At 46.3% G+C, this 23,819-nt stretch overlaps 1 protein-coding gene across 15 annotated transcripts in view; it reads right to left on the bottom strand.

The window, feature by feature from the left end:
- Positions 1–4,456, bottom strand: part of LOC135902791 (coiled-coil domain-containing protein AGAP005037-like) — a 583,363-nt gene extending 578,907 nt beyond the window's left edge. For all 15 annotated transcript variants that reach the window (XM_065433040.2, XM_065433057.2, XM_065433042.2 and 12 more), the window contains exon 1: positions 3,922–4,456. The gene's annotated coding sequence lies outside the window, so the exon portion shown is untranslated. The remainder of the gene's footprint in view (positions 1–3,921) is intronic.
- Between the last annotated feature and the right edge of the window lie 19,363 nt (positions 4,457–23,819).

The raw sequence follows: 23,819 nt of genomic DNA, 5'->3' as shown, positions 1-23,819 counted from the left end.
CAAAGCGGCATTCTGCGTAGAAATCGAATTCACCACTTCCTGACTTTAAGCCGTCCATGACGTTTGCCGTGTCACTCTCCGCAATTCATTTCGTTCGACTTCTCGCTCGCTGAATCAAATTGCATTTTCCGAGGGTTTCTCGGGTTTTCCGGAGACGGCCGGCTTGATATTAAAGCCGCTGAGACCAAGGTAGCGTCGTAAGTAAAATTACACTTTAAGCATGCCGTAACGGGAGTGTGCATCAGGTATTTAAATGAACTCTGTCAGAATGAGCGAGCTGAGCTGAGCCTCCGATTACTTTGCTGCTGAATTTTGGACCTATAATTATAGCTTCGTAACCTTGTGCAAAATAAACCCTCAGTGCAGGCTGAGCTCCTCACGATGGGTAGTGTTTGCTGACCGGCGTTCGCGCATAACGTGGCACACGAATGCGATGGCAACGCAACGGTTGAACGCGTAAGCACAAGCTTAAACGGAATCAAGGTGTATTGGTGAATTACGCTTCTGCAATATCAAAAATGCCTAATTTGTGGGAGAGAAGTGGTAGAGGAGACCCCCGATTAACCAGAAACGATGAGAAGATGATAGACTGGCGTAGCTATGCAACTTGTGCTACTCCTGCATTGAAAAAAAAAAAGAGAGAAATACGCGGAGAAAGCGAAGTCTCTTCCAAGTTAGAAAAACACGAAAAGAGGGAGAGTATACACGCTGTCTAAATCGACGAATGCATTTCAAGAGTTGGTTTCAGCGCTATTTGAAATTAGCGCCATATATGCTCCCATTAATTCTAGCCATCAGCAGGACTCGGAGGTATTATGGTGATTGCTTCGGATATTTATAATCTCGAATGTTCATCAACGGCGGAGTCAGCACGCCTCTAGTAGCGGTCCCTGACTGCTTCTGAACTTGACACTTCCTTAATCGCAGGAGCGGTGCATTTTTCAGCTTTAGCACGCCGGCGTATATATCTCAATTTTCGTGCGACCATACAGGAAACGAAGGAAACAAGGCGTTTCTGCACTGTCCGGCATCTTCGAGAAGTTCTGCTTAACTGCAGCTTTTTTGTCATTGTGATGTCGCGTAATTGCAAGAAAAGAAAAGGTCGAGTGCATTGCCCCGAGCAATTACGCAACGAGGGCATAGCCCTACGTTGAACTTGTAGATGTATTTAATTATGATTTCTCTGGAATTCTGCGTATCTCGTATTTGCAAAAGTAAGTTTACGAGCACGTAGGTTCCCAGATTTCTTTCGCACGGGTGATATCATCATTTAGTGGTAGGTTCGGTATACTGACGCGTCTGCGTAAGATAAAAACACGTACTATATCTTCATGCATGCGAGCGATCTGTCCATGCTGTGACATCAATCAGAGCCTTTCTTTCCTTGTACAGAACCAAGGCGTTACTGGTTGAACACCCATAGGGAGCTCGTTCGCATATGATAAGTGCAAGATGATAAGTGCAGTGATATCATTGTCGTCTTGTTTTCGCATAAAGTTCGTTCATCCTCCGCTGGTAACATGTGCACTTCTTTCTGGCCATTTTCGAAACGTGAAAGAAATCAATTTCTCGGCGCTTCCTACACACGCCAATATATTCGCAAGTACACTTAACAGACAAACAAACGAACAAAACATATTCACTGTGAACCGATTTGCACGATTCAAGGTGCCATCCGCCTACAAAGCACACCATTACACCTTTTACTGGTGTGGGTTATATGAGCACTTGCACCCTTAAGGATACTTACAAGTGTAGAGCGGTATACAGTTCCCAGAACAAAATCTTACGAATAGCGACCATTACCCACAGACCTTCTGCGGATGAAACCATTGCGTCAAAGACGGCCTCCAAATGAAGATGGTTCGCTGTGTGGCGTATCGACAACGCATGCAAATGGGACTATAGTGCGTGCGAGATCACGCGTGGATCAGGACCACACGCGCACAATTTCAGCGCCATTGTACAGGGGACAATTAGTCGATCGTATTTATAGCCAGCTCTATTGACTTCTTGCTTGCTCGCTTGATTGTTTGCCTCGGGCATGTGCTGCCACAGGTAAGTAAGAGATACAGAAGTAAGCGAGAAGGAAGCCCGAAAAGCAAACGAACACTTCACGTTGTCGAATTACTACCGACTGCGCCTAAACTGCACGCTAATGACAGCAAGGGGAAAGTACGAGTATCCACAAGCACTCTGTTGCAACAACTATCTTCGCTAGTTGCAATGCGCAGCACGACGCACGTAGGCGTTGAATGGCGCATCGCTCTTACAGCGCATGCGGCAGCCTACCTAAAGTTCGACTGCTAATAGCGCATTTTCCCGCACCATTAGCTCTGACTGAGCGGAACCACGAAAACGAGGAAAAAGAAAAAAAAGGAAAACACCGCGTAAGAACGAAATGACCGACAGGAAATTGATGTTCGTGCACGGCACGGCACGCGAGGCGCAAGGTCATTAGAGCAGCGCGCATCCCGAAAAACGGCGTCCCGCGGGCTAACAGGTGAGTGCATTACGCGTCCAAGGCCACGCCCCAATGCGGACTTTGCCCCGAGTGCGATGTTCTATGACGCCGGCGCAGTCGGCACGCTTAGTGGCACGGGGTGCGGAGTCGAACCCGCTTTGTGTAGGCGAGCCAAAGTTTGCTTCGTCCGCTTCGTTCGCGTCCGTCGTCTTTCTGTCGCGCTGTAGTTAATAGGGAAAGTTCGCCTGAGCCGGTGCGCGGAAGCATTGATGGATGCAGACGCGCGGTTGAAGTCAACAGTTCTTCGGCGACGTCCCTTTCGCTCACTTTTCACGCTACCTCAGTAAGAAAAGAGCCGTGTCCCTTTCCTAGTCTTGTTTTTTGCATTCATAATGGCAACAGCGCGAACAAAACGACGACGGAGTGAAAGGACACAGGACAGAGTGAAAGGACACGGGACAGCGCTCGTCCTGTGTCCTTTCACTCCGTCGTCGTTTTGTTCGCGCTGTTACCGTTATGAATGTATAAGAACTCGCACAACTTTCCACTTGTTTTTTGCCCCGATTTCGCTGTCAATTTACGCGAGCGTTTCTACGTTAACGAGAATAAAGAGCATCGTGTGCTCAATCAGTTTTTTTCGGCGTTATTTCGAGACTGAGACCACATTTAGGAAACAAACACTTCTTTTTTTCAATAGTGTCCGCGTTGCTTTTTAAGCATTTGGCACCTAGCAACAAGGCTACTTGCAAACTTTTTCTTGAATGTGTAGCGACGCATTGCGCTCTATACATAGACTCTGCTTATGCATCGCACTTGGCTCCGCACACTGTTCTACTGACTCTTTGAAGCATGTGAACCGACCGGCGACCCAGGCCGCATTCATCACTCCAAAAGACGGAGGGTGGGGGGCGACCGGAGGCCCTTTCCCTAAACTGCGGCTCCAGAAGGGTCACTGCACTCCGCACGGTGCGCGCGCGCGGATTGCATGTCGCGGCCGCCGGTTGGCCACCCCACCGGCATGCGGTCGCGGCCTGGCTCGGCAAAAAGAAAAAAGAGAGCACCGGCCAAATGCATTGCCGTTTCGTAACACCTCTTCCGCGTGCACTTGAAATGCCTCCCCCCCGGACGAGACGAAACGAATGCACAGAAACAGGCGTCGCTTCCTTCGTGCGCAATGCTGCCGCTTGCAGCGCCTGTTTTGTATGAAACGAACCACGGCGGGGGCACCGTGTCGCATTCCCGGTGCCGCAGAACAGGCAGCGTGGAATCCGCTGAGCAGCCGTGTGTCTTCCCCTCTCCGCTCCTCTAATTGCAGGTTCTGCCGATGCGGCGCAAGTTGCCGCCAGCATGGTAGACCTGCTTTTTCACGCCTCGGGAACCGGAAGCGTGCGCCTATTTGCAGGGACAGAAAACCAGTAGACGTGCAAAAGAAAGACAGAGGGGGAACAACCACTCACTAGCAGTCGGCGTCGTCAATGCGTGGTCAACCACCGGCGCCGTCAGAGCCCGCAGCAGCCCGGCGACGCTGGCCACGAGTGGAGCATGAAAGTGTGCAGCTATATATCCGCCGGCAGAAACCGTGCAGTGGTTGCACGCAGAGGATGCTGGCGTTCGCTCCTTCCGCTGCTCCTTCGTGTTGTGGCACGAGGAACCGGAGTCGTCGCTTGCTCGCTTTCCCGGGTTTGTGGCGCGCGTGGCTTAGCAGCGGGGGACCGCGCTCTTTGCAGCGAGCGAGCCGCAGGCTGCGGCGCCAAAGGCACGGCTCTTCCCCAAAATCGGGCAGTAGGGGATGAAAAGGGTTTCGAGGAGGGAGCGGAGCGCGCTCCCGCGCCGCGCTCTGCCAGCCGCTCGCCGGGATGTCGCGGAGCCGCCGATGCGCAGCGGCCGCGGGAAGAATCGCGGGCCGCGGGAAAGAGAAAAAAAAATGAAAGGGAGACCGGGGAGCCCAGCGTGGCCTAGCGCCGCCGCTCGCAGGCCCGGGAAGAGCGACGAGGAAAAGGGCACAGTGCGAGCGAAACTGAAAAGCACGGAATGAGGAGGAGAGAGTGGGAAGGAGGCCGGAGACCAGCTAAGGCCTGCCCGAGGCGACGGCGGCGCCGCCATTGCTGGTAGGACTCCTACGGAGGAACCGGGCTAGTGACCCAGGCTTGGTGCAGACCCGGGGCGCCATCTGCCGCGCAGCTGGAACACTGATACCCCTTTCCTGCAGTTCAACGTCCCTCCGCATCCATCGGCGTCGAACGGATCACATCTAAGTCACGTGGCGCAGTTTTATTTCTGTCTAGGAGCTAAAGCTGCCTCGGCGAACGTCGTTAAGGACGTGCGTGGGCTTAATGTGCAGACATGTCATTTTTTTTTTTGAGCCAAGATTGAAAGCGCAACGCGCCCGGCTCCAGCGCAGTTCCCTTCCACTTGGTGCTCACGTCGACTCGATTTTTATCTCGCTAACTTCGCGTTGATCTCTCTCTCTCTCTGTACGCGTCTCTACTGCCGCCGTTATGCTTCTCCCTTTGTGTTTGCTTACGGCAATCTACGTTTTCACGCTCATCGGCCAGCAGTATAAATGCGCAGTTATCCCTTTTTAAATAAATTGAAGAAGTCGAAGTACGCAGATTAGGAAGAAGAATGATAGACGAGACGGTCTGCTATGCGTTTAACGTCGAACGTTCCATCGTAGGCAGTTTCAGGAACACGCTGCCGGGTTTGAGGTTGTTTCGTCACACTTTGTTTGAGGCGTGAGACGTAAAGACACTGAACTGAAATGACCAAATACGAGGACACCAAAGCACTTATGAGTTGTGAATGCCAACGCTCCCAGTTAAAAGCCGCTGAGCGGTCCTTCGAGTTATGAACTCCTCGCGGGCAAGCGACCGCATTGAGACGATTAGCGCGGTTAGATTTGTCCTTACCGAGGCGCAGTTAGAAAGAAGGCGGGAGATCGCACGGACAAAGAAAGCGCGGATAGCACAGAGTTCCGAGAGCGAGAGTAGGGTGACGTGGCGTCGCGGGCATGTCCTCTCCCCTCACGCTGCACTTGGCGCGCTATCGACACAGCAGATGTCCCCTTTGGCCCGTTCTGCTCCGTCGAGGCGCTCTAATGCCGTGGCATCGCAGCCAGTGAAAATTAGGGTAACGCTTCGCGGCTACAAGGTTGAGGTTTTGTCCGCAATAAGCCCTTTGACTCTTTCGTATCAAAAAGTAGTTAACCGACGACAACGACGAAGGCAGCAAGTGCGATGGCAATAGCTGTGACACTGATGGAAGGAATTGATGTATGACTACTTTGAGGACTAATATTCAACGACGATCGAATGGTGACTGTGCGTGTGTGCTGTATAAATAGAAGCATCATGCATACATGAATGTTCCCGCTATGGTTCTTGCTGATTTTTACTGAAATTTTATACAGAGGCATCATTTTGTAGTGCATTTGATTTAAAAGCACCGCTTTGGGTATTGCTGCCTGTACTGTGCACAATAAATTCAATGTGAGTGTCGTCTGCTGCCACGCCGCCCAAATGATGCTTATTTTACTGAAAACGAATGGTGGCACCATCTGTCACGGCTACGATGATGTGTGGGGATGACTGACGGTAATTTGTATTGAACTTCAATTTGAAACGTGGCGGCGACGGAAGCTCACCTGCCTACCTGATCTAATCAGGTTTTACTACATGTATACAATCTAGCGTACTGCCTATCCATTCTTGAACGTTTTTTCTTCTTTATAAATGCCTATATTTTCATGGTACAAACTTCCTGTAACGATATCAATCAATCAATCAATCAATCAATCAATCAATCAATCAATCAATCAATCAATCAATCAATCAATCAATCAATCAATCAATCTCTTCCCTGTTTTCTGTCCGACCAACACTCTAAAGGTCTCTTGCTTATTCCAATTGTTCACCAGCTAATGCTTCCATATCCGCCTTCAATATCATCGCTACTGGCAGGAAGACGTTTCGTGCGGGTCTAAAAGAAATCTTAGGTTTTGCGTGCCGAAGACAAGATATGATTATGAGGCATGCCGTAGTGAGGGACTCCTGGCTAATGTTTAACATCTGGCGTTATTTAACGTGGGTGTAACTTTAATTACAAGAGCGTTTTTGCATTGCGCGCCCATTGAACCGCTGTCGCTTCGACCCGGAATCAGCACCGCAACCTCGCGCACAGTAGCACGATGTCATAGCCAGTAAGCCACCATGGCGGGTCCTTACGGATCTCGCTGACTATTTTGGCATTCCAATACGATGTGCTGGGTCATTTTCTGGCCTTTGCTGCAGCAGACACTCCTCATCCGGTTGCAAATATTTGCTCCGGTATGCTTTGTTCGTCAGGAGCTGAGCCCGCGGGCCTCAAATAGCAAGACGCTACCCTTTTTTGTTATCGTACAGATTTTCCCCTCCCGATTTCTTTCCTGCTTTATTTGAAAATTTTCATGGTCTTTTCGTCTCCGTCCCTTGCATCCAATTAACCGTGTCTGTTTCCCTAATTTCCTTTATGATGACTTCTGGCTGTCTGTTTACACTTTCAGTTACCCTGTATTCGGTTGCCAACTTTCTTGACGTCTTCTCCATTACGGCACAAAGATACCGCACATCAGTAAAGATAAGGCACCCTTAAATTACGATGATACAAAGATTTACGAAGATACCCACACTGACGAAAATGCAAGGTGGCCCAGCCACGCTGTGTTGACTTTTCGCTCTCTTCGGAGCCATCGTCGTTCTCTTCTTCACCTCACCGTAACAAGTTATTTGGAAAAGTTATTCGGCCGTTTCCTTTCATTCATGTTCCTGAGTATTTCCTCTAATTTAATCGTGCTCAGCGCCTCTCTGACTTCAGAGAGGCGAAACCAATGCAACCCCGCAATGCCTCATTTGTAGTTTTGTCATGAACACCCAATGCCAATCGACCCACCGACGTTTTGGTTGACTTGCAACCTCGATTATATCCCTGATTTTAGGCTCAATATTACATTTGCTGATAGTGACACCCGGCGCTGCCGTTGTTGCTGTAAAGTAAAAAAAACAAAGAATGAAATGAAATAAAGTTTTAAGTTGTGTTGGCGCAGACGACGGCCACTTCTAATTTATTCCGTACGAAAATCTTACGTAATGCCTGCACACGTAACACTAAACTAAACTCTCAGCAAAATTCGACCTTCGTGCTTAATTTCAGCGCGAGAGAGCCAGTAGTTTAGCAGATGGATTCAGGTATACATGGCGTTTCTAGTACTGCGATGCTCAGTGCAATGACGTCGGCATGATCACGGCAGGAGAAATACGATGACGACGACATTACTGTGACTGACATTTAAGGCAGCGATCACGTCGGATACTGAAGATCACCCCAAAGTGTGTAAACGTGTCGAGGAGCTTGGGTGTCTCAGAACTGCTTTGCGCAGTCATTTATTTAGTTAAAGAAATGACACTCGCCCGAGTATAGGTTTTTTTTCGTGCACTAAAGGAATGTCTCCTTCGTTGTCATAAGATGCGAATGGCAAGGGGGTTAGCCGGTAACATATGTGGTCTGCGACCCTGCACTGCGGAAGGGTAATAGAGACCACCAATGTTTTAAGTTGGAGGAGACAGAAACATGTAAAGGCTGTGAAGGGAAGTGCCGCACAGAAAGTGAGAGAGATAAAGAAACGCACAAACGCACGCATACACTGTCATCAACAGCGATTGGTGCACCCAAGCAAATGTTCGGAAAAGAGAAAGAAGAAATAAATTTTTCATTCGTCGCGTGGAAAGTGATTTCCAAGTAAGAAAGGCAAATTTGTGGCTGTAAATGCTAAAAAGCTAGAGGGGAAGAATAGTGAGCCGTTACACCAGAATAAAGCAGAGAAGAAACACTAAAGAAAAAAAGAACGAACACATGAAAGAGTATCACTGCTATCACTAATACTGATTTGCAGACTGTGTGAAACTTCCTACATATGTGCTTCTCCTGATATCTTTCTGTTACTTGCACTTCGTCCTTCGGTCCCTCCGTAAATCATCAACCTGTCAGTTCTAATCCACACTAGAAGAGATGAAAAGCAAGGATGTAAAAGTAAACCAGGTGAACGTCCGGTTTGCTGGCGTATATACACAGTGGGTTAGGGAAAGTGTGACTAGAAAGAAGAGGAAGAGAGGGGAAGAGTGCGCCCTGCGACTACGGAGGAGTATGCACGAGAAGAATAAAAACGGTCCCACGGGTCAGTGCTACTCAGCAAAACGTTTTGCACGCGGTGCAAGTTATCGTGAACTCCTTTATAAATGCGCTCGAAAAATGACAAAAACAGTTATCGTTAGCGCGGCGCGTCTCCTCAGACATTGCTTTTGTTGGCGGCGTCAATCCTGCAAAACTGATTTTAAGTGACAGTATGAATATTTGTCCACCTAACCTGGATGTAAATGTGGAAACGAAACCTTCCTTCATTTTGACAGTCCTGCGTAGGTGTTTGAGGTCGGCCGTGCGGCTTCTCCATTTTGTACTGAACGCAACGAAACGTGCGATACGGAGTGCTTCATTCGGTCCTGTTAGTGATTTTCCTGCAAAAAAGGAAAAGCGGGTTCTGGAGCACATGCGAAGTGGGTTTTTCTCGCAGACGTGATAAAGAGTATGCTTTTCGGCGAATAGTGTAGTGGGAAGCGTCGCACGTTCTACTTGTATTTCTACGAGAGACTGAATTCATGGTGACAGGCATTTACGACACGGAAAAGCTCAGCTGGAGCAAGTGCTGTCAACTATTAACTGACTAGTTCTGCCTACAGCCACATCACCACAAGCGTCACCGCCTCTTTATTTCGAGCGCATTAAGGCGCACGCGCGGTCATGGAGCCGAGTATTCACGATGCCCGAGTCGTGCGAGAGCTCGGGCACTTTGCCGCCTGAGCAAGCCGCTTGTGGACGTGCATGGTACGGGCCCTTCGTGTTCCAATGCCGAACGTGCCAGTCGATTGCGCTGTTTATGCTCGCGCGACGGAGTGTTTGCGAAACTTTTTGCAGAGTCTTCGCATTCCGGAAGCATTTGCGAGAGGCATAGGTTTCGAGAAATGCGTCTCTAAAATGGTGCCGCGAAATGTCATGCTTTTCGAGTTATATTTTGCCGCACGGCTCTTTTTTTTCCCAGTGAAACAACAAACCAACGAACGTATCAACTAAAGCACAATACGTTTTCTTGCAGATTCTCAGTGTGTATAGGCTATCTTGAAACTGGTCTATACGGAAAGAGTCTTCAGCAGTCGCTTATGGTTTCAATGCAAAAGGATGGAAAGTTGGGCGAGTTGGTATGGTAACAACATTTTTGGCTTATATTGCGTAGGGACGCAGACGAAGAATATGGCAAATCAACTCTTCGGAAGCCCGCACGGTGTAAGGGAGTACATGAAAGGGAAGAACTGGCATCCACCCGAATTGTAAGCACGAAGCTACAAAGGATATCAATACGGGTTTCCCAGAAAGAAAGCCTCGCAGTTGAAGAAAAATTCGTCATGGTCCGGCGCTCGAACCCGGGACCCACGCCTTTGCGGAGTGCTCGCTCTGTCATGTGACCTAAGACTAGAAGCAGGCAAGGTGAGCGCTCGTCCTGTCTGCTTCTAGTCTGCGTCTGTGTCCCTTCGCGCTATAAACCAAAGAGTATGTTGTAGTACTGGATGACTTCAATCCGAGCAGTACCACTGAAGTTAGTAACACAACGTCAATTAGTGAAATTTTGCTATTGCTAACTGCACTGGCTATTATCACGCAAGTGCTGATGTCACTCCTATGAATCGTGATCAGTAGAAATTGTTGTTGTGGTTTGAATCACCCACTCCTAATAGAATGAGACAGTTGTCACCTGACAGACGTTGTAATGTTTATGAAGAAATGCTGTTCAATCTGTGTGCAAAAACTGCTTTCTTTTTTATCTGAGGGACTTCTTGCAAGGCCTATGTAATAAAATAAAACGAACAAGAGATGCACAAAATAAAACATGATAAACGTGATGCAGATACTGCAGCAATGAGTTAGCGTGCTTGTCAGTTATCCAACGGCCACAGACTTCTGGAACATTCGACTTTGGTTTCAGATCTTTGAAGATATCATGCCTTTTTTTCTGTAATTATGGGGTTTTACTTGCCAAAACCATTTTCTGAATATGAGGCACACCGTAGTGGAGGACTCCTAAAATTTTGAGCACTTGGGGTTCTTTAACGTGCACCTAAATCTAAGTACACGGGTGTTTTCGCATTTCGCCCCCCGTTGAAATGCGGCCGCCGTGGCCGGGATTGGATCCCGCGACCTCGTGCTCAGCAGCCCAACACCATAGCCACTAAGCAACCACGGCGGGTGAGCATCTCATGCCTAATATCTTGAGTACCAGGGAACATCCACAAAAGGTGAACAATGTCATAAATCAAATTATTCCGCTTCATATACCGCAAGAGATGAATTTAGAGAACACCGATATCTGTTTTAGGTGCAGAGCTACAATATTTAAGTGTAGTGCTTCTGAATGTTTAAAGGTGGCGGATGTGCAGAAATTTTTAAAAACATTTTAGGGCATAAATCACAATTCTTCTTTCTATTGTCGGCATAATTTAACTTTCTCTCCTCAGAACCAACAAGACTCATCCAATTTTGGTCATACATTGTCTCGAAAAAGCATTTCTGTGTTTTACATCCGTTTGAAAAGATAAATCGGATTTGACCGTGAGCTGAGGTTTCCTCTTATCCGAAGTCTCTGTGAAGCAGCACTGCTGTTACAATTCAGCAATACCATGGTGCCCTTAATACAGAAATGAGCCGAAAAGACTGGAGCCTGCTCGGTACTTCACAATAAGTTGTTTCCTTTCCCCGTGTAAGCAGCCGTATTATAGCAACCATACAGGATCTACGGAGTAGTCACAAGAGGCTTCATGTTCGACTACTAGTCGATTAAAGTGCTGCGTCTGGAAGGGCGACCACAGCACTTACAGTCTGCTTTTTCGAAGCCTATCTTATAGGAGATAGTCGTTGGAATGTCTGTGCACCCTTTGAAAATTTTCTGTTTACTTCAAGGCGACTTCCTTGCGTAATTCTTTCAGTGTTACGGCATACATTTCCTTTCAACTTCACAAAACCTTTCTTTCGTATTTTTCTAGACTTGATTAATTGTGCGTGTAATTTCTTCCATTTCTTGGCCAATCCCCCACAGGGGCACTACGAGCCTGGAAGAATTTCTTTATATATGGGTCTGGCTCTGTGTTATATAATTCTTCTTTTTGTATGGCACATAAGCGACCGACAGACCAACCCGACCCAACACGGCTGACAGAAACTGTATTTCCTAAAATTCCCAATAACATAGTTCGAGAATTAAGCTCCCTTATTATGATTATTTATGATTCAAACATTGGTAATGCGTTTATTGTACTATCTTACTTTTTATAAAATTCGTTTTAGCTCTTTCTACTACCGGACGATTTATTACCTATGCCTCACAGCGATGTCACGTAGCACCAGGCAAGCAAACAAGCATGCACGCAAGCAAACCAATATCGCAGACACTTTATTTCATTGATTATCGGTTTCTTACTCATCTTCGATTATTAATTTATTTTCTCTTGTTTATTTATCGTATTTCCACCAGGTTCATGGCCTGTCCCCCATAGTGGGCTTGGTTTGGTTTGGTGCTTACAGATATATGGCTCTACCCACTACGAGGGATCGGCCATGAATCCGGTGGCAGTAGGTAAGTAGGTAAGTAGTAGGCAGTAAGAACGGAAGAATACTAACATACAATTTTGCCGGCTCGTGCCATCAACTAAGGCATCGTCGTCGTCATCATCATCGTCGCAGCCCATGGTGACACGCGAAGAGGAAAACGACAAAGAGCACCGGCACCGAGCGAGGTGGGGCCCGGGCCGAGGCGACGCTCCAGCGCGAAATGCCTTGCAGGGAGACCCGCCGCCGTCCAGAGACGTGACCCCTCGAATACCGCCCCCTTCCCTGGCCCAAGCATGAGCGACAGCCCCGACGAGGACAGCGCCGAGGGGCACGGTGAGCAACGCAACGGGCGCGCCGTTCATTTGGGCTCTTGGTCACGGTCACCACGTGCCCCTACGGGCTTCCGATGTCACGTAGCAAACACACGGCTGCCATCTGAGCTTTCGAAAGGTGTAGCTACCCAATGTAAGCCGCCCGCGACACATTCAACTTCGATCCCGTTGGCGCACCTCACGTGAATGCGGTGATACTGATGGCTCAGGGTGTAACGCAAGAAAGGAAAACAAAGTGCAATAAAATGTTATACGAATGGCCAAGCACTGCGGGAATCGGTTTCAGTGAAGCTTCTTTTCTTTTCATTTTTTATATCTCCGGAAAAACGTTGCTTTTTGTTCGCGACCCTTTCCGCGCCTAAACAACATGATAAATTTTTTACCCTCAAAAGCGCCGTTCAACGTAAATCTGCAGCGCTCCAACACTGTATAGACATGTCCGGCCGAGACCAGATTTTACCACACTATGCACCGACGCAAACTTGTCGTGCACGAGGTTGTGTCTCAAGGTAGTTGCTCCGCAAAAACAACATGGTCCCGCTCCTCTGGCATATCTCTTCACTGCGCATTGATGCCGAAAGGTTGTGGAGAAAGCGATCGATTCGCTGCTCACAGCGTTTTGGGGCGAAACGTTCGCTGCGTTTCCCTGTGCTAATCCTCGAAGCTCGACGCTGCTGCACATCGCGTTTGCATCGAGCACGAGCTCGACACGCTCGGCAGCGTATCGAAGGCGTTGCCGCTTCGCTCGAAGCTTCATCCCAGACTGTGTCACCTTCACAATAAAATAAACAATTGGGGCTTCATTTTCTTTGTTCGTAGCTTGCGCCTGCTTAAGGTGTGTAGTGCCGCTGGCAGCCCTGGGTCGCCTCGCTTCGCACGATTTTTGGTGCCGGCCCTTCACGCAAAGCACTACTCAGCAGCCGCAGGGGCGACGGAAGGGGGAAGGGAGGAGCCAAAGACAGTTTCGCTCTAACCTCCGCTACCACATGACCAATGAGAGCAGTTAAGCGACTGAACTTTATGATTTTTTAGACAAGGAACCGCAAAGCTATGAGAAGAGGGGAAGAAAGTGTCTGTGGAGCAAGTCACACAAGTTCCGTCTCACCCGATAACGTGAAATTGACGGTCGTGTCAATTTTATGCAGCTTTGAAGAGCAATAGGCGGTGTTCGAACTAGCAGTGGCATCTAGCAGCGTCTCTACAACGTGGCACTTTTGCCATTCTTTTGTCTAACTGTGGATGCATCAACACCGCGCCTCTTCAACTGCAAGAATTGGCTTATCGTGCGTTTTCCACAACTGAATATAGGCGAGTGGCGTTGCGCTTTACATGAGGCAACCGCACTTCGCGAGGCATGGGCATGGTTTGACTGGCGCTGCGGACGCCGTTCTTTCCACTCATTCACCGACTTCACGAGAGGTTTATAGCCCAAGTGTGCCTTTGCGTACACTTCAACACAAGTTTCTTGTTTCATACGAGTATGTTAAATACTGAAATTCTGACGCCAATTTTCCCTTTGCAGACTATTTGCTTGAAATGAAAATTAGATTACCTAGTCCGTTTATAATTGCTTATGAATGCCTCGTCTGGAAGTGCTGTTTTCTTAACTTCTTTCAATAAGCTATTGACCCTTTTCGCGGAGATTCCGTGGGCGCTGTCACATCTGATCACGTGGTGATGCGTCCATTGTTTGCCTCAAGTGCCTCCGTTGCCTCCGCATTCACAATGGGTGTGTATGACGCCGGTGCGGCTTAGCAAACCTTTGTTTCGGGAGATATCGTAGACGGTGACTGGGTGGTCGACAGGAAGCTTAAATTTTGGCCACAGCTTCTGAGAACATGCAACAGCGCTTTGGAAGCTGATTGAGCTGTGTCCAAACGGCCCGAGCAGCTATGGTGCTTGTTTTAAAGGCGAGGCTAAATATGCATTCCAAGCTATACAAACTTTACGCTGACGTATTGAATCAGGATTAGTGTGTTTTGCTCTTCGTTCTGTATTAGGCAAATATTTTGAAGCAGTAGCTTGCCACATTTTGACTCCTGGTGCGATCACTATCTGATTAATTCTGCCTTATCGCTCGCGGCGGGGCTCAGCTCCGATATATTTGTTGTGGCTGCGCGCAAGGATTGAAACGTAGCCATTTTGTCCATTCTAATACCTTCTAGCAAAGATGTCTTATCGCTAGTAACTCGCTTACGCCTTGTGGACTGTCACGAAACATTCAGCTTAAACCACTCATGAGCTATCGGTGTAGTCCGACATTCATTGTAGGTATAGGGTGCGCATATATTCAATTGGGCGCTCATTCACTTATTGACAACTTGGCGATAGAGTGGGCGCAAGATTCCGCGGCAGTTGGGGTAGATGTGCGTGGTATTGTGCGCGAAACGTATTACGACAGGAAGCGGCGCTACTCCCTTTGTCATAGTTTAACGAGCGGTACTCACTCTGGCCGACATTCCAGGGCGGAAGCACTTCCTTTGAAAGTGCTCCCTGGCGCCCACAGCATACAGCGCCTGAAACGCGGGAAATCTTATGATACTGAAACTTTACGCGGAACCTAACAGCGACATCTACGGCGACGAAGATGGCCATAAATCGCCTGGGTTGACCATATACTTATTTGGTATCGTAATAAATGATAGCATAACTGGGCGGCTTCGCACAATCACAGCTTAATTTCCAGCTAAGTTGTTTCTATCAAGCACTTGCATTAAGAATATCAGTTGCTTGCAAATGAATAAATGCTGAATAAGTAAAATAAATGCACTGTAAAACGTTGCCCACATCTAACACTTGTCACACTTTCGAGCCCTTGCGAAGGAATTTTCGGCAAAAGCCGTACTTCCGCCGCACGTGTCATACATAATGTGCCGTAATGTTCGCCTAATTGTCGCCTAATTTTCACGCAAATTTTACTTCGATGGTCCTTATAGTGCTTCAAGTAAATACAGCTGTAAAGTCTGCCCCGCTCCTGAAAATGCACTGAAACGCTGTGGAGTGCTTCAATAACTAATTTATTACACGAATCATAAATACACCCCCCTCCCCCTCACATTGCACCTTCGCCAGATGTTGCATTTAAGGCGCCCTCCAATTTTACACACTGCACTTACACATTACACGTGTAACCTAATATTACACATTGCTCTTAAGTGCCCATAACAGGGACGGCTTGCACGAACATTTAATAACAAAAATAATAACGGATTTAAGAACGCGTTCCTAAATGTTCCATAGACAAGGCCTAGCCGGCACAAGAACGCGTTCTTGAATCCGTTATTATTTTCGGTATTTGATGGTCGTGCAAGCCGTCCCAGGTCTCTGTTGCGTTAAGAGTTATCCCAGGGCAGCGGGCAAAATTTTGCGTCGTTAATAATACGCACTTAAAACGATCCACATTGCTTGCATACGCAACATTCAGCTCAGGCTGTAGTTAGTCTCCAATATTTGAACTTTACACATTACCGGTAACACGCCCCTAACTTTAACCAAATATAAACAAGATGTTTTGTTTATTTTACTGAGAACAACTCAGAAACCAGCTGCGAACCTCGTATAACGGATGGAGATAAGAAAACTAGAGTTCAGTAATTATTTGCACGACCTCCAGTTAAGCCACAGACGTTATCTACCCAACTGGTTACCACCAACTATAAGTTTGGCGGGATGTGAAGTGCTCTCGGGAAATGGTGAAATGTAACCGTTAACGACTGTGTGACGCGTTCAAACACTAGATTAGGATTTTTTTTCTGTTTGTATAACTACCTCACACTTCCGACACTTTACGCATTTACGCATAGGACGCTCCCCATTTGCACACCGTCCAAGTTTTGTGGAACGTTGAAGTCTTTCGAGAGATTGGGCAAAACTTGCTACGGCGGTCGTAAAATGCGCCTGTAAAGCTCTAGAACGCTTGTGCAATAGTCTTATAAGTAGAAATAATTTCCATAGGCACCATTCATTGCAAATATAGAATTGTTACCGCCTTTTCTTTTCTTAGGGCAGCGGAATATCTGTCCGGTTCATATAATTGATAACTATTTTGCGTAATCGCTCCAGAAATCATTTGGAAGAACTGAGGTCAATGTGCGTTATAGACATAGAGAAAGAGAGAGATGCATAGAAAGGCAGGGAGGTTAACCAGAGGCAGTTCCGGTTGGCTACCCTGCATGGGGGGAAGGCTGAAGGGGGGATAAAAAGAGAAAAAGAGCGGAAGGGAGAGATAGAAAGAAATAGAGACGAGCACGACCAAACCGCATACACTACTACAACGCGGTAGGGCGCGGCGTTCCTACAGTCTATCGTGAAGCCCCGCAGACCGCAGGAACCTTAATCACGCGAGTAAGGCCTTCAACGCGGATGTTCTTTCGGAGCATTGGCCTAAAGCTTTTAGTTCTGATAGTGGACGATTGTCCAACTGGTCCAGTACTCTGCACATCACTTGTCTCTGAGCACTATATCGCGGGCAGGCACAGATATGTGCGAGCGTCTCATCGATGTTGCATGTGTCGCACGTGGGGCTGTTGGCCATTCCAATAAGGAAAGCATACGAGTTCGTAAATGCAATGCCTATAGCCACAGACGCTACAGCATGGTCTGTTCACGTCGTGGTAACCCAAGGTGGTAGGTGCATCCGTATGTCCGGAGACAACGAACGCAAACGACACACGGTGAAAGCGTTCGAGTCCCACAGAGACAAACTACATTCACGGAAAATCAATCGCAGCCCAATGTACAATAGATCCTTAAGGGATGTGCATCCACAGTGCTAATTTGGGCCGATTGGTACACGCTCAGCCCAATGTACAATAGATCCTTAAGGGATGTGCATCCACAGTGCTAATTTGGGCCGGTTGGTACACGCTCACAAATAACGCTTTCGAACGGGGACATGAGGAGACGACATACACGAGCACTGACTAGCAACCATAATGTTCATTTGTATAGTGAAAGGGCACTTATATGCGGTTATCACCAAATGTGCCAGAGCAGAACACGGTTTATGCATCACAATCGATGTACAGCTCTTTCTTGAGCAAAAATTCAGTATACTCTCAGGGCAAAAATGCATTAAAAAGGGGTGTAATCCATCATCATCATCATCAGCATTATCATAATGAGCCTTTTTTATGTCGACTGCAGGACTAAGGCCTCTCCCTGAGATCTCCGATTACCCCTCACCTGCGCCAACCAATTCCAACTAACGCCTGCGAATTTCTTTATTTCGTCATCCCCACCTAGTCTTCTGTAGTCCTCGACTGCGCTTCCCTTCTCTTGGCACCCATTCTGTAACTATAATGTTCCACCGGTTATCTAGCCTACGCATTACATGAACGGCCCAGCTCCATTTTTCTTTTGATGTCAATTAGAATATCGGCTATCCTCATTTGCTCTGTTATACACACCGCTCTCTTCCTCTATCTTTACGTTAAGCCTAACATTCTTTGTTCCATCGCTCTTTGCGCGGTCCTTAGCTTGTTTTCGAACTTGATTGTCAGCCCCATATATTGCACCATATAGTTGCTGCCCCATATATTAGCACCGGTGGAATGCACTGATTGTACACCTTTCTTTTTACCGATAATGATAATCTTGCAGTCAGGATCTGACACTACCTGCCGTATGCGTTCCAACCCATTTTTATTCGTCTGTAAATTTCCATCTCATGATCAGGATCACCTGCGAGTAATTGACCTAGGTAAAGGCACTCCTTCACGGACTCTAGAGGCTGAGTGGCTATCCTGAACTCTTGTTGTCTTGCCGGCTATTCACCATTATCTTTGTCCTCTGTCTTCTGCATATTATTCTTCAGCTCCACTCTTACACTCTTTTTGTTAAGGTCCTCCATCATTTGTTGGGACTCGTCCTCGGTGTTGCTGAACAGGACAATGTCATCTGGAAATTGCTGGTTGCTGAGATATTCGCCGTTGATCAGCATCCTTCCGAATTTAATAGCTTCAGTGCATCTTCCACGCATGCAATGAATTGTATTGGAGAAGTTGTGTCTCCCTGTCTGACCTCTTTCTCTATAGGTATCTTCCTGCTTTTCTTGTGTAGAATTAAGGTAGTTGTGGAATCTCTGTAGATATTTTCCAAGGTATCTACGTAAGCGTTCCGTACTCCTAGTTTACAAAATGCCTCTATGACTGCTGGTATCTTTACTGAATCAAATGCATTTTGGTGGTAATGTATGATTACCATATGTAGAGGCTGATTGTACACTGCGGATTTCTCGATTACATGATTGATGGAGTGGATGTGGTCCATTGTAGAGTGAGCTGATGGGCCTATAATTTTTCAATTCTTTAACGTCTCCCTTTTTGTGGATTAGTAAAATGTTGGCATTGTTCCACTTTTCTGGGACCCTTGCATCCGATAGACAGTTCGTATGAAGGGCCGCTAGTTTTTCACGCATTATGTCTCCTGCATATTTGATTAAATCGACTGTTATTCCATCTTCTCCTGCCGCTCTTCCTCATTTCATGTCTTGCAAGGCCTTTCTAACTTCATCGCTAGCTATAGGAAAAGACTCTGTAATCTCTACTTCGAATGGAGGTATCGTGAGCGTTCTGGGTACAGTACAGGCCAGTGTAGAATTATTCCGCTGCTTTTGCTATATCATATCGTCCAGGTTGCAGATGATATTACCCTGCTTATCTTTTAGTGCATACATCTTGGTTCGTCCTTTGCCAAGTTTCCTTCTCACTGAGTGCATGTTGCGTCCATTTTTTACTGCTTCCTCAGTCTTTCTCACGTTATAATTTCGAACATCCCTTATTTTCTCCTTGTTGGTAAGTTCTGTCATTTCCACGAATTCTGTCTGATCTCATGAGTTGGACAGTTTCATTCTTTATCGTTTCTTTATAAGGTCCTTTGTAAATTGGAAAATCTTGCCTACTGGTTTTTTTGGTGCCTTACCTCCCCCTTCAATTGCTGCTTCTGAACCGAGCCTAGTTACGGTTTCGTTCATTGCCTCTATGTCATATTTATCTCTGTTCTAAGGCTACACACTTGTTGGCGAGTACCAGCCTGAATTGGTCTGCTTTTACCCTTATTGCGTCTAGGTTGGTCTGTTTCCTCTCGACTAATTTTGCCCTTTGTCTCATCAAATTGAGGGGAATCTTAGACTTCACTAACCTATGATCACTGTACTTTATTCTACCTAACACTTCTACATCCTGCACTATGCTGGTATCGGCAGAAAGTAATAAATCAATTTTATTTCTTGTTTCACCATTAGGGGCTTTGCCAGGTCAGCTTTTTGTTCGTACGCTTTCTGAAGAAGGTGTTCATTATTCGCAGCTAATTATTTTCCGCGATTTCTACCATCATCTCTCTTCGAGTATTCGTAGAATCGACGCCGTAGTTGCCAATTGCTTGTTCACGAGATTTCTTTTTCCCCACTTTTTCACTGAAGTGTCCCATTACTACACTACACTTAGGTTGAACTTTTCTGATCGCTAATTCAATATCTTCATAAAACTGATCTATTTCATCATCATCATGACTGGTGGTTGGAGCGTAGGCTTGTACTACCTTTAATCTACAACTCTTAAGTTTTATTACGATTACTGCTACCATCTCATTAATATTGTAATATTCATGAATGTTGCCCGCTATGGCCTTTTGGATTAGGAATCCTGCTCCGTAATGCGTGTTATCTGGAAATACTCTATAGCAGAGGATGTGGTCATTGGTCAGCAATGTGTAACCCTCACAAGTTCTTTTAACCTCACTAAGGCCAATGATATCCCAAACAATGTCTGATAGTTCCTGAAAGAGTCCTGATAAGCTATCTTCACTCGAGAGACTTCGGGTGTTAAAGGTTGCTAGATTCAGTTTCCATTGGCGTGGTGTGGTTAAATCCGTGCAAAGAACAATAACAAACAAATGAGCAGTGAAGCAACGTATAGTGTCAGTAGCTCAGTAAACAATGTTAGCTAAAAAGTGTGCACAGCCAGGTAATTCACAAATTCGCAAATAAAAACGAAGAGTTTGTAAAAGTGGTATGTGCTATAGGCAGCTATAGTATACAATATTAGATAAATAATTCTTAAAATGAACATAGTTTACTATGGCAGCAATGTGCGCAGAAAGGTGATCATGCTCAAGGGATGTGTGGGGTAAGAATGACCGAAGAAAAGTATTTGTTGTGCATGACGGAATACCAGGGATCTAGCTATGATTATGTATAATCAAGAGGTAGAATAAGTTCGTCACCAAGGAAAGGCTGGTGAAATATGTGGTGAAAAAACCAGAGATGTGAGACTTTGCACGCGGCGGTTTGCTAGTGAAGGCAGGTCGAAATTAAATTTAATGTTACTTACACTCATAGCTCTGTTATAGTTAGGATGAAGCGTGTGGATGCATTCAGGACCATTTCTGAATAATACATTAACTGTTCGTGACCAGGCTCCCCGACTGTGGCGGAGTATCCTAAGTTAGAGCGAATTAATCTGACAGAAAGCCAACGTTTAGGTGTTAAAGGCGTTTGTGAGCCGTTTCGGCGAATGTATCCCATCATTAGTTTAGCTTGTTATTTACGCAGGTAATGTGAGCGGCCCAGGTGAGGTCATTTGTCATGTGAACATCAAGGTATTTGTAAAACGCCCACTGCTTCTCAATGGGCAGTATTAAGGTAGTACGTTTGTAACTCGCGGCTTGTTCCTGTTACGCGCATGAATATACATTTGTTAATGTTCACTTCCGCGCATCAATTTCCGCAGCAGTTCGCAATTGCGTAAAAGTTCGTTTGAAGGTAATTTGTCTCATAAGGGCAACATATTTGCCAAAAAATTACGCAGCCATCAGCGAGTAGGTGTGTTTTGGATTAAATGCAGTTAGACAAGTCGTTGATGTGAATGAGGAAGAGTAGAGGACGAAGCATGGAGCCTTGTGATGCGGCAGAGTTCGCAGGAGCTAGTGGGGAGCTCATAAGGTTATAAAGGAAAAGAAAACGAATTGCAAACGATTTAGCAGAAGGCATTCAAGCCCGTTGAGAAGATCTTTATCGAGGTTAAAGAGCTTAACTTGAAAAATAGGAACTTGTGGCACCCCTTGTCAAGCGCCTTCGAAAAGTAAAAAAAAAAATGCAGTCTGCCAAGGAACCATTATCAAGAATGATGTTAAGTTTATTCATGCCCATTATGAGCGGAGTTTTGCATGAATAAGTTTTCCGGAAGTCATGTTGTGAGCGCGAGGAAAATGAGCTTGAGTCAAAAACGACCATATTTGAAAACAGAATGTGCTCCAGTAGCTTCCATGGGATTATTGTTAGTCAAATGGGCCCATAGTAAAGTGGGGAGTGTTTGTTACCTGGGGTCACCTTTCCCCTCTTCGAATCGTCAGGGAGGGAACCACCGTTCAGTGACTGCTAAAGCATAATGGATGAACCGGAGGTTTAAAAAAAAATGTGATTAACAGAATCGCAACCAGGGGATGAAGAAACATTTATCCTAGTGATTAGAATTTCTACCCCAGTAGAGTCAATAATAATAAGAGACATTGGTACGTAGTCAAACTAATACGGAGCTAGCTATGAGGTAGTCGAAGTTTCAGAGAAATTATTTGCAAGTACTTCATTAAGAACTGCTCATAGGTTCGAAGGTATGACATTTCCTGTACTGTCAACAAGACGTCAAATGATCTTTTGGATTTACGACACGCCAAAACTTTTTGGAGCCCCTTGTTAGCATGAGGGGGGACGTATTATGTAGAAATTTATCTTTAGCATTTCTAAGTGCAGTTACGTGTTCTGCCGAGGCAAGCTCGTAGGCAGCCCATCGATCTTCGTGTGCGGAAAGCTTAGCAGACCTTTAAACACGGTTGTTTTTGTGCGATAAGCGCCTAATATTACGGTTAAACCATGGGGCCTTGTTATTAGAAACGAACAAGCGAGTAGGAATGAACTTGTTGGCTAAGTCGTTAACTTCAGCTATAAACAAGTTCCAGTTAGTCTGAACCGCATCATCGTCAAAATTGGTGAAGAAAATTTCAAAAATTCAGCAAGTTCGTTATGAATAGCTTAGAAATTAGCAGAGGAATAGTCACGAGTTGTTTCAAGTTTTTTTTTATAGTTTTGGTCTCGACAGAGCCGTGTCAAAGGAGAGAAGACAGTGGCCGTCCAAGCCAGGTAAATAGTACTCGAGATGAGATCCGGCAGGGATGTTAGAACTAGGGCGGGAGTATTTCCAGCATATTTCGTTCTTCTTGTAGGTTGTGTAGTTAGTTGAGATAAAGAGGTAAGGGTACACATTTCCCAAAATATACTGGGTAACGTGGGAGACGGGATTCATAAAGGGCGATTCAGGATTCCAGCTAATATTAGGAATGTTAAAGTTGCCTAGCAAAAACATGAACAATTTGGGGAAATGAGGCAGGACAGTATTGGTAACGTTATGTAATTGATAAAAATAGAACAGTAATTGGGGAGTTGGTATCAAACTCCGATGATAATTTTTTGTTGGCTAAGTTTCTCTAAAGTTCATATGCGGAGGACAGAGGACTCGCCATACTGGTGAATCTCTGGTCATACTGGTCGCCGTACTGGTCAAACTCTGGAATAGATTTACACAGGCGCGCCTGGATAGATAAGTGGCAACGTGGCACACCCTTCTGTTATTTTACTTGTTCACATCATCTACTAATAATGGAATGACCCGTTGGACCTATGTAGCAGCGGCAACAGGATAAAGTAACTTTGTAAAAGACTAAATGTGTAAACGTGTTCTGCCCTCGTGCACTTGGTGACGACGCACGTACGTAGGTTGAACTAAAGATAAGTGTTATGGTTGCTAGTGAGCGCTCGTGTATGTCAGCCACTTATCTCCCGTTCAAAGGCGATGGTTCACCACCCAAAAATGTAAAAATTAAAAAAATGTACACAGCGCTGTGTATGTCGTCTCTCGCAGTCTTTGTCCTTCGCGCTGTACGTTATCTTTGATCATGTAAAATGTGTCACAAGAAGGTTCCGTATACAGGGATAACAAACGGGGGTCCCATAGGCAGTGGCATAGCCAGAAACGTTTTCGTAGGGGGCATGCACTTCACTGGGCAGGGGCAGGAGGAGGTTAGAAGGGGAGGGGAGGCTGGGCAGGCCGTATGCTAACAACGAATTTGTTTTATTGGGAGGAGGGGGGAGGAGGGGTGCTCTGTGTGCCCCCGCCACCCTGGCTAAGCCACTGCCCAAAAGCAACGGGACTCATGACCAAGGTGCGTTGGTGAACTTACATGAACAAGGCAGCATCTTTACGGAAAGGGTTAAAAAAAAAGAATCGTAGAGACGAAAGGTGCATTTACCTCCTTTTTTAAGCCTGGCTTGTCTCGGTTCCAGAGTT

The sequence above is a fragment of the Dermacentor albipictus genome, chromosome 1, assembly GCF_038994185.2.
Source record: "Dermacentor albipictus isolate Rhodes 1998 colony chromosome 1, USDA_Dalb.pri_finalv2, whole genome shotgun sequence".
Classification (NCBI taxonomy): Eukaryota; Metazoa; Arthropoda; class Arachnida; order Ixodida; family Ixodidae; genus Dermacentor; species Dermacentor albipictus.
This window is presented reverse-complemented; position numbering and strand designations above follow the sequence as displayed.